This window comes from Cetorhinus maximus, chromosome 19 (assembly GCF_964194155.1).
Source record: "Cetorhinus maximus chromosome 19, sCetMax3.hap1.1, whole genome shotgun sequence".
In the NCBI taxonomy this organism is placed as follows: domain Eukaryota; kingdom Metazoa; phylum Chordata; class Chondrichthyes; order Lamniformes; family Cetorhinidae; genus Cetorhinus; species Cetorhinus maximus.
In genome coordinates, this window is record NC_135897.1 from 71,439,173 (window position 1) to 71,452,980 (window position 13,808).

General features: G+C 38.2%; 1 protein-coding gene across 17 annotated transcripts in view; it reads right to left on the reverse strand.

The window, feature by feature from the left end:
• Window positions 1-13,808, reverse strand: part of LOC144693906 (disks large homolog 1) — a 412,000-nt gene that overhangs the window by 368,405 nt on the left and 29,787 nt on the right. Inside the window, exon 1 of one of the 17 annotated variants that reach the window (XM_078564102.1) lies at window positions 10,998-11,016. The exons of the other annotated variants lie outside the window; for them this stretch is intronic. The gene's annotated coding sequence lies outside the window, so the exon portion shown is untranslated. Of the gene's footprint in view, window positions 1-10,997; window positions 11,017-13,808 lie in introns of those variants that run through there. 17 annotated transcript variants of the gene reach the window in all.

Here is a 13,808-nt window from a genome sequence, read left to right on the forward strand (position 1 = left end):
GAGCCTCTAAAGCAATGGTATCTAAACTACAGTCTCAAGACCACATGGAGCTAACTACTCACGTGCCTGCAGTTAACTCATTTGTCTATCTCTGTTCAAAAACAGAAAATGCTGGAAAAACTCAGCAGGTCTAACAACATCTATGGAGAGAGAAACAGAGTTAATATTCCGAGTCTCGAAAGCCCTGTTTCTCTCTCCACAGATGTTGCTAGACCTGCTGAGTTTTTCCAGCAATTTCTGCTTTTGTTTCGCACTTCCAGCATCCGCAGTATTTTGCTTTTGTGCATCTGTATTGCCCACTTCAATCAATTTGACAGCTCTACCAATATGATGCAGTTGCTTCAGCGAATAAATCCTACATGTACTAATACTGAGGCATTGCTGAAAACAAGGTCGGCCCCACTGAATTCAAACAGATAAACCTAGTGATCCAAGTAACTAGAACCATAAATGAAAAGTTAATTCAAGTGTCCTTCCCAAATTCAGTATGGAACTTGGCTATCAACAACTGGGACTTTGTGGGGAGAAAGTGATGGGGTGAAGAGAAGGGAAGGAGGTTAGAGACAGGGAACAGCAAAAATGTTTGATTAAATATAAAATTTAGTATTTGTTTAATTTAGCTTGGAGATGCTATATTTATTTAATGATACAATAATATTTTAATTTAGCAGAGGTGATCAATTAGTAGCAATACATTTGTAAAAACTGACAATGGAATTCAAGTTTTTAAATCCAGCACAGAGAGTTCCGTGATACATATCCAGGGAGCATTTCAAGACAAAACGTTTGGCCGCCCCAGCATTTGGTACAATAGGAGGACACCATAACACAACTGAGGTCATTATTTCCATATGCCAAAAATATCGCACCATACATTGTGCGCCTGCATAAACAGAATTACTGTCACCAGATAAACAGGCCAAGAAGAATTGGCCTATCAAAACACTAAATTATCACTGTTCTAATTTCTTAGATTAAAAATTTATTTGGACCTAATATAAATGGAACACAGATATTTTTGGTGGCCCATTGAAAGCACTTTCAATGATTTATCCATTTTAGTATTGGATGGACAGCTTGTCCCAGACCAGCCCCACGATTACACTGCGAAGTAGTAATATAATTCATTCATTTTGCATAGCAGGAGCACCTGAAGAATGGATATATGGTGTTGATACTGCCCCAGGTGAAGCAAATCTGAAATGTATCAATTCCTGCATCAATTCATGGGCAGAGATGTCTTTTTAAAAGATCCTTTAAGGCGAAAGTAGGAAGAATGACTTGCAGAAGCAGATCAAGTCAAATAGGGTGCAAGGATTACTAAACAGAAAGAGCAGAAGCACAGAACAATATTTTGAACGTATGGAGCCAATAAGTAAGGGATGGGTCAATTATCCACCTCCTTTCAACATTTTGTACAACAATATTATCATACTGTATAGTTATTGGAGTTTTTTTTCTAATTCTTTCATAGGATGTTGGCTTTTCAGGCAAGATCCCTAAAGAGAGAAACCCATCTGGTTCAACACAATCAACCATGGTCACCACTACTGAAACAAGCTTTTCAATTCCAGATTTATTAATTGAATTTAAATTCCACCAGTGGCCATGGTGGGATCTGAAGCCATGCCTCCAGAGCATTTGCCTGGGTCTGTGGATTGCTAGTCCAGTGACATTACCATCACACCACCATCTCCATATTGTATAGGATGTCCATAAAAGGAACAAGAGTTGGAAAAAAAACCTGAAATTTAGTGACAAACTTATTCATAAAACATTATTGTGGAGAAAAAGTAGAACATTTTTGATCAAAGAAAATTAAGTATCACGAGGAAAAATTAAAAATTGATTTCTGTGCAGATTACTTAGTAGCTATCTACAACCCTCAATTATGTCTTGCCTTGGAATAGTTGCAAACTAATGATATGACTATAAAAATGAATTAAAGAAAACAACTTTTTTTGATCAAGTGCATAATCAGGCCATACTACTGCTGAATTACTGGACCTGGTTGCAATTAGGCAGTGACTTGTGCAGTGGGTACTCCTGGTCAAAGAAAACTACTGCTGACAAATTTACAACCAAAAATTCAAAGAAATGGTAAGTCAAAAGAGAAATGAATTGAACTGCAATAATAAATCATGTAGCAGATTTTCTTTTAAGATTCAATTAAACAATTCTGTCAGAACACGGATGGTCTACTCAAACAACAGTGTATAAAAAGCTGCTTCAATACATTATCCAAGAAGCTGAACTGCAATCTGTTTTGCCAACACTGAATTACCCTTATTAAAATGAACCATTCTTTCCTGGAATACATAATTCAGGATACTCATCACTTATCAGACAAGTTCACTCCTTTATTTTCAATGCTGAAGGAAGTAACTGTCACTGCAAGTTGAGAAGCTGCACCAGTTTTTTTTTCCCTGAAGCACAATAGAATTCTAAGTATCGTCTTCCTACAACAGAGTACTCATAAGTAACTGGCATCCACCTCCTGGGAAAAGCAATCACTTCCGATGGTAACTGATAGGAAATCAAAACAGAGTATTTCTATTCAGTGCCATTCCCCAAAAGCAACAGATAAGATCAAACCCTCTTGGTACTCAGACAGAAAACCACTTTCTATCACTCCATAGTGCTGTGCAATGGAATACCAAAATGTTGTATTAGTTACAAGGGTGGGATGTGCAATGTATGTTGCTCTTCTCCACTAAAACAAGAACGATGGTACTGAAAAACCTCCTTTTCATTTGGGAGACGGGTGAAGTTAAGTTTAGTTAACTCATATGACCTCCATCCAAATATCACAAAAATTATTTCAGGCTACTGACACAGATTTTATACACTGACCTCAAAAAAGCATTCATGCATTTTTATCTTGCTGTTTAATAAATATGCTAACTTTAGGCTCTCAAGTTCTTTTCATTAAGACACAAGTGTAAAACACAGTAACACGCAATAGCTATAAATACGGGCAATAAATCTAGGACAACAGCGCTGCAAACGGCAGAACCTTGGGTGCACTGAGGATACATCAGAGATGTTACAAGTTTTGTAGCTTCTCAGGGAATCCCATTCAACAACCTTAACACACTACAGAAATCTGACTTAGTCAAGATAGATCATCAAGTTTTAGATCTTTGCCTAGAAAACCAGTTATGTCAGCAAAAGCTGTAGATTTAACAGGATGGCCATAATCCAAGTTTCCTTACCCACCATTGGTTACCTTGTCGGTATATTAAATCCACTTGTTCAATATTTGAGGGAGTAAATGTAGGCACCAGATATGACTAACAAATGTAATCTGAAGGACACGCCTTTGAGAAATAATATTTTATTCAGGTATACAGCATACACAAACTGCACATCATAAGAATTCAGGTTTTTCCCTCACATCAGTCAAGTAAGTCAAATACATAAACTCTTTTTGGTATAAAAGCTGATCAGCATCAATCACTATGGGTACATAATGCTTCATTTAGACTTGCACAAAATATATAAGGCGAGAGGAGAAAACAAGACATTGTACGAAGCTTACCGAATACAGAGCCTTATCATTTAGAATCTCTAACTTTAGACCTTATTGAGATGTTGCATAATATTGAATTTTTTTTTTTTTACAAGCCATCCCCTCACCCATGTAGTGACCATCATCTTGTAATGCTTAAGAGCTAGTTTGATTGCTCACTAAGTCATCTCTTGATATCGGCGATATCACTGCTCGTGCTGGGAAGGAATGAAAATGAAAGGTACAAATTAGGTAAGGTTTCTTCCTCATTCTACCACTGTGCAACCGATCTCATTACAAAGAGTAGACTGAAAGAAACCACCACTAATTTGTAGGTCAATATAAAAAGTAATTGGCGGTGTGGGAGACAGGATGAAGAGGGGAGGAAGAGTGCAAACAAAACAGGTCACTTAAACACAGACATCAACACAAAGTAGCAGCTAGTTAAAATTAACCTGTATTCGAATGGTGGGATCCAGTATTGATTTGGTTTGTGCAAGCACACTTCTAGCTGCATTTGCAGACAGTGCCCCCAAACTAATTAAGTACCATAAACAATGTGCTCATGCAAAATTCTATTTTTTAATATATTGGGTTGCGTAAATTTCTTCAGATATCTACAATGCACCTCTGACATAATCAAGTGTGGCAAACTTTTCCACACAAGGCCACAGAGAAGCAATAAATAACACATCCTATATACACAAGGGTTTCATTAAGTACTGATGTATAGGAGATAGGAGAATAAAAAAGACAATTTCACTGCAAGATGCTCAGCTGCTTCCAAATGGTCCAGAATCCCAAGAGTCGGTCATCTACCCAACCATTTAGCCATAATTTTAGTAATTAATAAAAGATCGAGGAATATAAATACTTCAAATACTTGGAAATGGTGAAAAATTAACCAGGTGCTATCTGAAACTCTGCATAATGGATGTGAATGAAATTTGAAGACTGCTAGTCAGAAAACTTAACTTGACCTTTGAGAGAAGAAAATTTGACCAAAATACCGCAATATATTGCACAAGGCATGTGATACTGGCACCTGAACAATTCCCTTCTTTGGTTTCTGTACTTGTATAACTGAAACAGTGAATATACATCCACTAACTACCAAATCAATTCAGGAGCACCATATCCAAGCCTGTAATTTAATCTTGACCAGCCATTTGATTCCATAATTACACATGACATGTATAGTATAAATCACATATTACAAATATTCATATACTCTTGAACAACAAGTGTTATATTTTAGAAGCAAATAGCGTACAAGCTTTTAGACCATGTTCACTAACACAAGACAAAAATAAAGGTACACACAGTACTTCAGTATCAAATCTTAAGTTCTCTAAGAGAATGCCCAAATAGTTCTTCATTAACAAAGTTGGTATATTTTACAAACATTCCCACTTTAGACATATTAAGCACTTATGTTCTGAACAGGTCACCTTTCTAGTCTGAACCTAAAGATAAATATTTTATGTCAAAGTAAAAGAATTTTGTTGCTAGCCTAGATAAACTGTTGGCATGAAGGCAACATACTAACATTTTTTCACAACAAAGAGAAATCACTGTATAAATGCAACTTTAACATTACAATTCTATTGCTTGAATTTGACAGCTTTCACAATTTTATCCTTTTAAAACATACATTTTAAGTATTTCGTTTTGAAATAAGTGCAAAAACGGAAGTATTGGAAATCAATGGAAAAATCACTGTTCGGTTTTGGGGAGACTGAAAAAAACTTGCAATTTACAAGAATCAGTTTCCTTATTCCTCAATTCTCTCTTTCTACATGTGATTGCTGGTGCATCTGTAGTAGGTTATCACTAGCCTGCTTGGATCAGTAAGGATGTAATTTAATTACTTGTCAAGATCCAGTCCACGGGCTGAAGTTCTTAATTGTTTTGCAGGGAAAAGGTTAATTTACATGAGGCTGTCCAAGTGAAGCGACAGTACTGTCTCAGTGATATTTTTAGACAAAAAAACAAATCCTTGGATTATAACATTTTGTTGCCTTGTCATATTAGTTTCTTTAAAGAATATAAGGCAGAAACAGTTGTGATGTTCACAGGGTTTAACTGTGCACAGAACAAAGCAAAACAAATGGAAATGTCAATGGGATTAACTAGAATCTTGGATCCATTTTTACTTGCTCAGTCTCTCTTTCCAGTTATCCCATTCATGCCAACAAAATGGTAAAGAATCAGACTCAGAAAACTGCGACTAGGGTTAGATACTCCCTCTGAACTTCTTCTCCGAGCTTTATTCCCCCACAACATCCCTCAACTTTAACAGGTTTTTTTTTGGCAGCTTGCCTGACAAACTGTGGAGGTGGCGTCATTTTCAGCCCTTGCAAAGAACTCTAAACTATTGCCATTCACTCTTATCCACCTCCTTAGTTGCTCATTCAAGCAAAATGCAACCTTGACCTCCAATTTATTCACAAGTTGAGCTTCAAACTCCATAAATCTATCCTTCCCAAGGGGACTTACCTTCACAACATTGCCTGCCTTCATTTCATACCTTATTTCAATTGCTGCTAAAACCCATGCCTTCGCCATTATTAGGTTCGTTTCTCAATTCCTCCTTACTAGCCTTACAATTGCCACACTTCAAATTGTCCAAAGCTCTCTCACATATTAAGTCTCACTTGGTCATCAGTCCCAATCTCATTGATCTACACCTATTCCCTAAGTCTCAAGACGTCTAATTTGAAAACCTCACCCTCACCCCCCAAACTCCTTTTTCCCACCTTATCTCTGCAATGTTCTCCACCCTACCAATCACCTCCAGTCCACTCCCACTTCTGTTGGCAGATCCTTCAGCTGTAATATTTTTCAACATTAAAAATGTTATATAACTGCAAATCATTACAACTAAGATTGAACAAATTGTGAGGAAGTATCAAAATTAAAGAGCCAATTGTCATGTTTAATTTCAACTGCTCAACACTTTGGATACAATCTTGTGAGGAAGAGAAGGATATTGGAGGGCAAGTCACCTGAGGCCATTATTGTACACCTAAAAGTAACCAATTACAGAACAGCATTTGCAAAAATTTCAGGTCACCAGCATATAAACAGTTAAGAAATAGCCCGGTGATCCAAAGAAAAGTTTTTTTTTTGAGTTTCAAGTTCAAAAAGTAAATTCAGCAATCTCAGGCTCAAATCAGCCAGCTAACCAACACTCTCCTGCTCCACCACCACCACCCCTCCCAAAACCAAAAAAGAATCTCCCAATGGTTACATAGCAAACACTCCTTGTAAGAGATCAACAGCTTATACTTATGAAGCACCTTTAACGTAATAAAATGCCCCAAGATCCTTCACAGAAGCATTAAACAAAATCTGACACCAAGACACATAAGGAGGTAATAGGGCAGATGACCAAAAGCATGGTCAAAGAGATAGGTTTTAAGGAGTGTCTTAAAGGGGAGAAAGGAGGAGAGAAAAGATATAGAGACAGAGAGGTGTAAGGAAGAAATTCTAGAGTTTAGGACTTTGGTGGCAGTGCCGTCAGTTACTCATGGTGCAGCGATTAAAATCAGGAATGCTCAAGAGGCCAGAATTAGATAATCTCAAGAGGGTTGTGGGGCTGGAGGAGATAAAAAATTAGGCAGGGTGAAGCCAAGGAGAAATGTGAACACAAGGCTGAGAACTTTAAAATCAAGATGTCGCTTGACGGGAAGCCAGTGTAGATCAGTGAGCACAGGGGCGAACTGTGAACAGGATTTGGTGCAAGTTAGGGCACGGACAGTTTTGGATGACATGAAGTATACAGGTAGATAGAATGTGGGAAGCCAGCCAGGAGCACAGTGGAATGGTTGAATCTAGAGGGAACAAAGGCATGAATGAAGGTTTCAACAGATGAGCTGAGGCAGGGGCAAAAAAATCAGAGGTGGAAATATGTTGTCTTAGTGATGGGCCAATATGCAGTCAAAACCTCATCTTGGGTTCAAATATGACACCAACGTTGCAATCAGTCAGGTTGAGTCTCAACAGTGGCCGGTGAAAAGGGGTGCAGTTGCTAGCTAGGGAATGCAGTTTGCAGCAGAGACCAATATAATGGCTTCAGTCTTCCAATATTTAATTGGAGGAAATTTCTGCTGACCCAGTACTGGATTCCAGATAACCATTAATTACACCAAGCAGAAATAAAATTCAGTAAAAGCAGAATCATCCAGATACTAACATGAAATAATAAGATAACAATTCCCATGTTATTAGATTGGTAGAATGGTGTTCCCAGTGTGCACAATTCCCTCATTTAGTTTCACCCAGACATTACTAAACAACTATTAGTTGTTATCTGTGTAGTGAGCTTCCAGTTTAGACAGGCCAATGCACTGGTGATTCACGTTGCTCTCCAGCTCAGCCTCTCCAAAAACACATTCCACCAGGGAATGAAATATCGTAACGGGCAGGGACACACAGTCGGCCAAAGAGTGATATTGGTTTCTTCCTTCCTTCCCAGCTTTACTATTGACAACAATTGCATCTATCTGAAGAATGCGGAATACCCTTTATGAGAAGAAAAGGCAAATAAAATGCATCGATACTTTAGATGGTTCAAACTTTGTATAAAACCAAAACTCTCCGCTCTGAATTTGGCCAAGGGTGGGGTGGGGGGGGTGGTGGGGAGAAAAAAAACACTTCAACTTTGTTTCTTCTCTGGATGAAAGTTGAACTGAAGTCAAAACAGAGCATTTTACATTCATTCCTCTACTATTATATATCAGAACCACCGAAATCTTCTGCTGCAACCTGCCCAAGAAAAACATAGAAAGGAAAGAGAATGTTTTCAGACCCATGAGACAGTGACACTATTCAGCTTAGCTGTTGTGGGGTAGCTGTTCGCTTAGAAAGGAGTGCTGGTTTTGTACAAATCTCACTGAATTCTAGCATTTAAAAAATCCTGGAAAACACTGTCTACAAAGGTTATCAGTAATAAAACAAACTTTTACATGCCAAGACATTTCAATCAGTCATCTACTGGCAAGATAGCTGCGTGCCACTCACCATCATTTGGACACCCTTCATCTAAGCAGTTTTGCAGAGCAGGCAGACCTGGCTATTTTATCAATGGTTCTGATTTCCTCTTAATGCCATTCTGCACTCTGCTTCCTGTGTTCTCATGATTTTAGTATTTAGGTCTGCTGCACTCAATATATGGGCAGCAGCAACAAACAATGCTGCTCTCAGTGAATACACGACAAGGACCAGATCAACCAGTTGCCAAACATTGACAGTATGGGCAATGGGCCAGAGTTCCCACCTAAAGTGACCTTCATTTTAATTACTATCAGGCTGTAAATGTAAAATAAATCAGTCATTGGGACATGAATACCATGTGTATGGATCTTTGAAGGTGGCATAACATATTCAGAGTGTAATTAGAAAAGCATATTGAGATCTTGGGCTTCACAAGCAGAGGTATTAATTACAAAAGCAGGGAAGTTATGCTGAATCTTTATAAAGCTTTGGTTAGGCCACTAGAGTATTGCATTCAATTCTGGTCACCACACTTTAAGGATGTGAGGGCCCTTGACAGGATGCAGATGTGATATACCAGAATAGTTCCAGGGATCAAGGATTTTAGCTACACTGTTTGGGTTGCAGAAGCTGGGGCTGTTCTCCTTGGAGATCAGATAGATGTGTAGAAGAATGACAAGTTTAGGTAAGGCAGACAAAGAAAAGCTGTTTCCATTAGCTGACTGCACAAGGACCAGGTGTCACAGATTTAAAGTTTTGGGCAAAGGAAGCAGGGGGATGCGAAGAAAAACTTTTTTACGCAGTAAGTGATAATAACTTGGCGCATTAGAAGCGGAGACAATCAATGATTTCAAAAGGAAACTGGAGGGTCATTTGGGAGAATTAAGCCTGCAGGGCTATGGGGATAGAGATGGGGAAACAGGACTGAGGGAGAATGGGACTGCCTTGACAGCTCAACCGAGAGTCAGCTTGGCCTCAATGGACTGAATAGTTTTCTTCTACATTGTAATGACTCTACATATACAGTGCAGGAAAGGAAGAGAGCAGGTGGATATTTCCAACATCAGGTATTAAAATGTCTTGGGAGGTAGGGTTTTTCTTTTTCCAATGTTCTTTTCTCTTCTTGCATTCTTCTTCTCTTAATATGACCTGGTCAAGCTTACTCAAGCATGTGAAGGGCACATAGGGAAACTTTTCTTTAAACAATGACTTCTCATCCAGTGATTACAAAACCGAGCCATGCTGATCAAGGCAACTAATCAAATGGTAGTACATTTCAGATCAAACGATCAAAACAAATCATTCCATAACAGAAGGAGCACTGCACAGGAATTTTCTCTAAGGAAAAGAGAGGGGAAGTTGAAAAGGATACTACCCCAACTTATATCTATGTATATAGATTTTAAATCAATTGAGAATGTTTTACTATTTGCCAATTTATTAAAGGAGCAGTATTTCATTTTAAGATTGTGATTTCACCAATTACTTCTAAATACATTTAATTTGCTTCAAAAATGTACTTAAATGTTTCAGCTACTACTACATCATCACAATTTCTGGTGTTTGTGGGTGGAAGGAATTATGATCGGGCATCATTCCACCTGCTTTGAAGCAGCTTTCTCTCTTCCATTCATTTTCCAAGTAGGCATACCAGTGAATCAATAAAATGATGGAACTTATTTGGTTCTTCATCTATGCATTGCCTCAAAAGGGAAACTCCAGGAGAGTTTATCTTTAATTATTCAGGAAACCCACTGCTCCTTTAAAAAAACTGGCTGCTCTGAAAGCGGTATAACAACAATTTTTCTACCTCATTATACCTTTTCAATTATCAAAAAGGCAAATCCTTAGAGGAAACAGTCTGATACAAGATTCCAAAAGTTTAGCAAGCATAGATCATGCAATGTCAATTATGGAGAATGAAAAGAAAGATATGGACATCTGAAATATCACCTGGCACCAAATTCATTCAGTGGTTATTTAGTAGCTCTGATCTCTACAAGCCAACAGCCTAAGGAATAATTTAGAATTGATGTCATTTACATTATATTCTTATAGCTGCTTAAAATTTACAGTCAATTGCAGAACATAAAATACAAAGAAATTATCAATTGTTGCCTCCACAATGCAATACGAGCAGTTCAACTCTAACATGGCCCCAAGATTTATTGTTTTGCCTCAACCTAATGGATTTCCCCTTCAAATCACAAAAATATTTGGTTTTAAGGAAATTTTCTGTGAGGGAGCCAACAAATAATACAACCAAGGGACTTCACTTTAATACCATTTCAAAAGTATCCTTTTAATATTCAATGTACATTTCAGACTCTAAACAGGACTTGGGTACAAAAATTAGAGAAGCACAAATTTTAGCCAAGAATGGGATTTAATCACTAATATCTAAATGTGAAGCAACTGATGCTATATCATTACATTCGGTTTAAAATTAACAAAGGGGACACTGTTTTCAAAACAGAAGGCATTTTACCTGACAGGCTATCAACCCGACTTGCAACCTCCTACTATGAGGGCCAGTGGACTTTTAGTCTGTCTCCACCTCAAGAGTTATCTGGCTTCAGTAGTTCTACCAGAACTTATATTCTTGCCATCATAGCACTCAATGAGCACTATTGAAAACGAAAACACAGTTTTCCACCATGCCAAGATGCAGACCCTAAGAATTTGAATGCATTTCACCAGCTTTATGGGGGACCTTGGGAGTTCGTTGGAGATTGTGCAACCAATGAGAATATTGAGCTCACAGGTCAGCTGACTGTGAACTCAATAAGCAGACCATTATAGTGATTCAGTCACGTCAACAAAGTATCCCTTGGCAGAATCACAAAGCACGTCCTTGGCTGGATTCCAACTGCAGTGAAAACAGCATAGGGAACAAAGAATAACCTTCCGCAAAAGATGCGGCCAGTTTGGAGAAAAACCTATTAGCATCAAATATCTTTTTCTGGTTGAAAACAGTGGAAGAAATGATGGCCTTATATATCACTAAGTACAACAGTCTCTAAATTTAAATCCTTGGCCAAACGGCAGACTTAACAGCTTCGTTATTTTATAAAAAAAAACACCCACCTAGTAGGTCCTAATTGAATAAAAATAACTTTGGGAAAAAATTGGCAGTAGAGATAGCTTATCCATTAATGGGGAGTAATAAATAGGGTTCTTGGGGGTGCGAAGCAACAGGTCAACATATTGCTCTCCTCTCCAGTTTGGAGATTTTGATGTGCTGGACAAATAAGCTAATCTTTGTCAAAAGTTATGAAACATAGATAAGTGCAGGACCAACACCAAGCACATTTTTGTTTTACATGAAACAGGTCTGAAATCAGTTAAAAGAAAAAAGGACCCTGGCACTGCGGTTCACAATTCTTGAGATATGACCAGTGCCGAGAAGCCACAGCCAAAACAAATAGGCTATTTGGGTGTAGTCAGCTGACCTTTCAATATAAAATAGAAGTGCACGATTTTATTGTTGTATAAGTAAAGGTATTAGTAAAACCACATTCAGAATACTTCTGCTAGTTTTGGTCCACTCACATCATGAATGATTGGAGGTATCATAAAAATTATGAAGGTGCACAAGAATGTTTCCCAACCCAAACAATCTTACTCAACCAGATAAGCCTAAAAAAAGCTGGGTGCATTCATTACTTAGATGTGTAGGCTTTGGGATGATTTGCTGTAAATATATGAATAAAAGGGCTAACCTTTATCCCTACTGAGATTGAGAAGACGCAGTGATATGCATATAAACCATGCACGGGTAGAACCAAGTTAGATCTTAGGCATTTCTGCTTCTTCCAGAAGATAGTACACCCACAGAACAAATTGCCAGGTTGTGCAGTAAACACGGACACTCTGCATACATCAAAGGCAAGTCAGACCAGTTCCTGGCCAGGGCGAAGAACACATTTTCCAAAATAGTAGATGAAATATCAGGCGATATAAGCATGGCCAATGTAGCCTTCGGGGCCAGTTACTATCACTGGTGGGGCGGAAGGGTGGGTTTCCCAAATTGGTTTTGGGATTGTATCTGTGTTCTTGCCTCTCCCAAGATGTTACATGGCTATTGGTGGCTTAGGGGTTGTTCGATCATGATATTTCAAGCTTCATGACTTTATGGAGTAGGATTGATGGAGGTAATATATAAAAATGCAGGGCAGGAAAATGTTAGCATATTCGTAAAAATGCAACAACTGGTCATTGTCCAATTACAACATACTGGGATGCTTTAAGTAGCCAGTATAAATACAGCACTGAACTAAGGTGGTTTCCATTCAACACGTTTCAAATCTCAAAAATTATGGTTGCGAAATACCACTGCAATGTAGTTTCTAAATTTACATTTGTATATTAAATATGGAGAAATCCACTTCCTACATCTGGGCAAAATAACTTTGCATTGGCTGGATTACATGCCTTCACAAGAAGTCTGAAAATCAGTTGAAGGTACATGAATTGCCTGTCTGCATTTACAGCAAGTAAACCTTTACAGAGGTGACATGCTCAATGGCTTTATAATTGATCGACACGTTGAACAGTTCAACTTTAATTTCACAAGATAGATTTTAGGCTGAAGTCACCGATTCCTTATCAAACCTGCATCTACTGGCTTTACAGTGCAGTTTTGATTCAAAGGTGAGGCAGGACTGCCAATTTTATATAATGGGCCCAAAAAATGAGTTTTCAGAAAGAATTGACAGTCCCAGTCTTGAGTGACAGGCAACATTGACATACTGTCAAGCCTTCAGTCTTTACAACTATTTACAAAAGTGTTAATTATACACAGAATATGCCACAGGAAACTCAATGTTTATTTGCAATGAGCAGAAACAGAATTCCTTCCCAAGTGGAACTTTCAAAACACCAAGTTTCTTATGCAACACATATATTCAAATTCCATATGATTTTGTTGAAATTTAGAAACTTACTTTTTGTTTTAGAATTGACATCTGTCCAGCTTCCAAAGCAATTGGAAGATGCACATGACTGTTAAATCAGTGCTATAGTGCTCACAACTGCATCAGCTTCATGGAGTCAGCAATCCATTTGCTAATGGCATTACTGAAAACTCCGTACTGGTTGCAGATGGGGGTTACCATTCACCAGAAACTGGACTGGATCAGCCATATAAATACTGTGGCTACAAGAGCAGGTCGGAAACTGGGGAATCTGTGGTGTCTCATGACTTCTCAACAGCTGTCCATCTACAAGGCACAAGTCAGGAGTGTGCTGGAATACTTTTCACTTGCCTGGATGAGTGCAGTTCCAACAGCACTCAAGG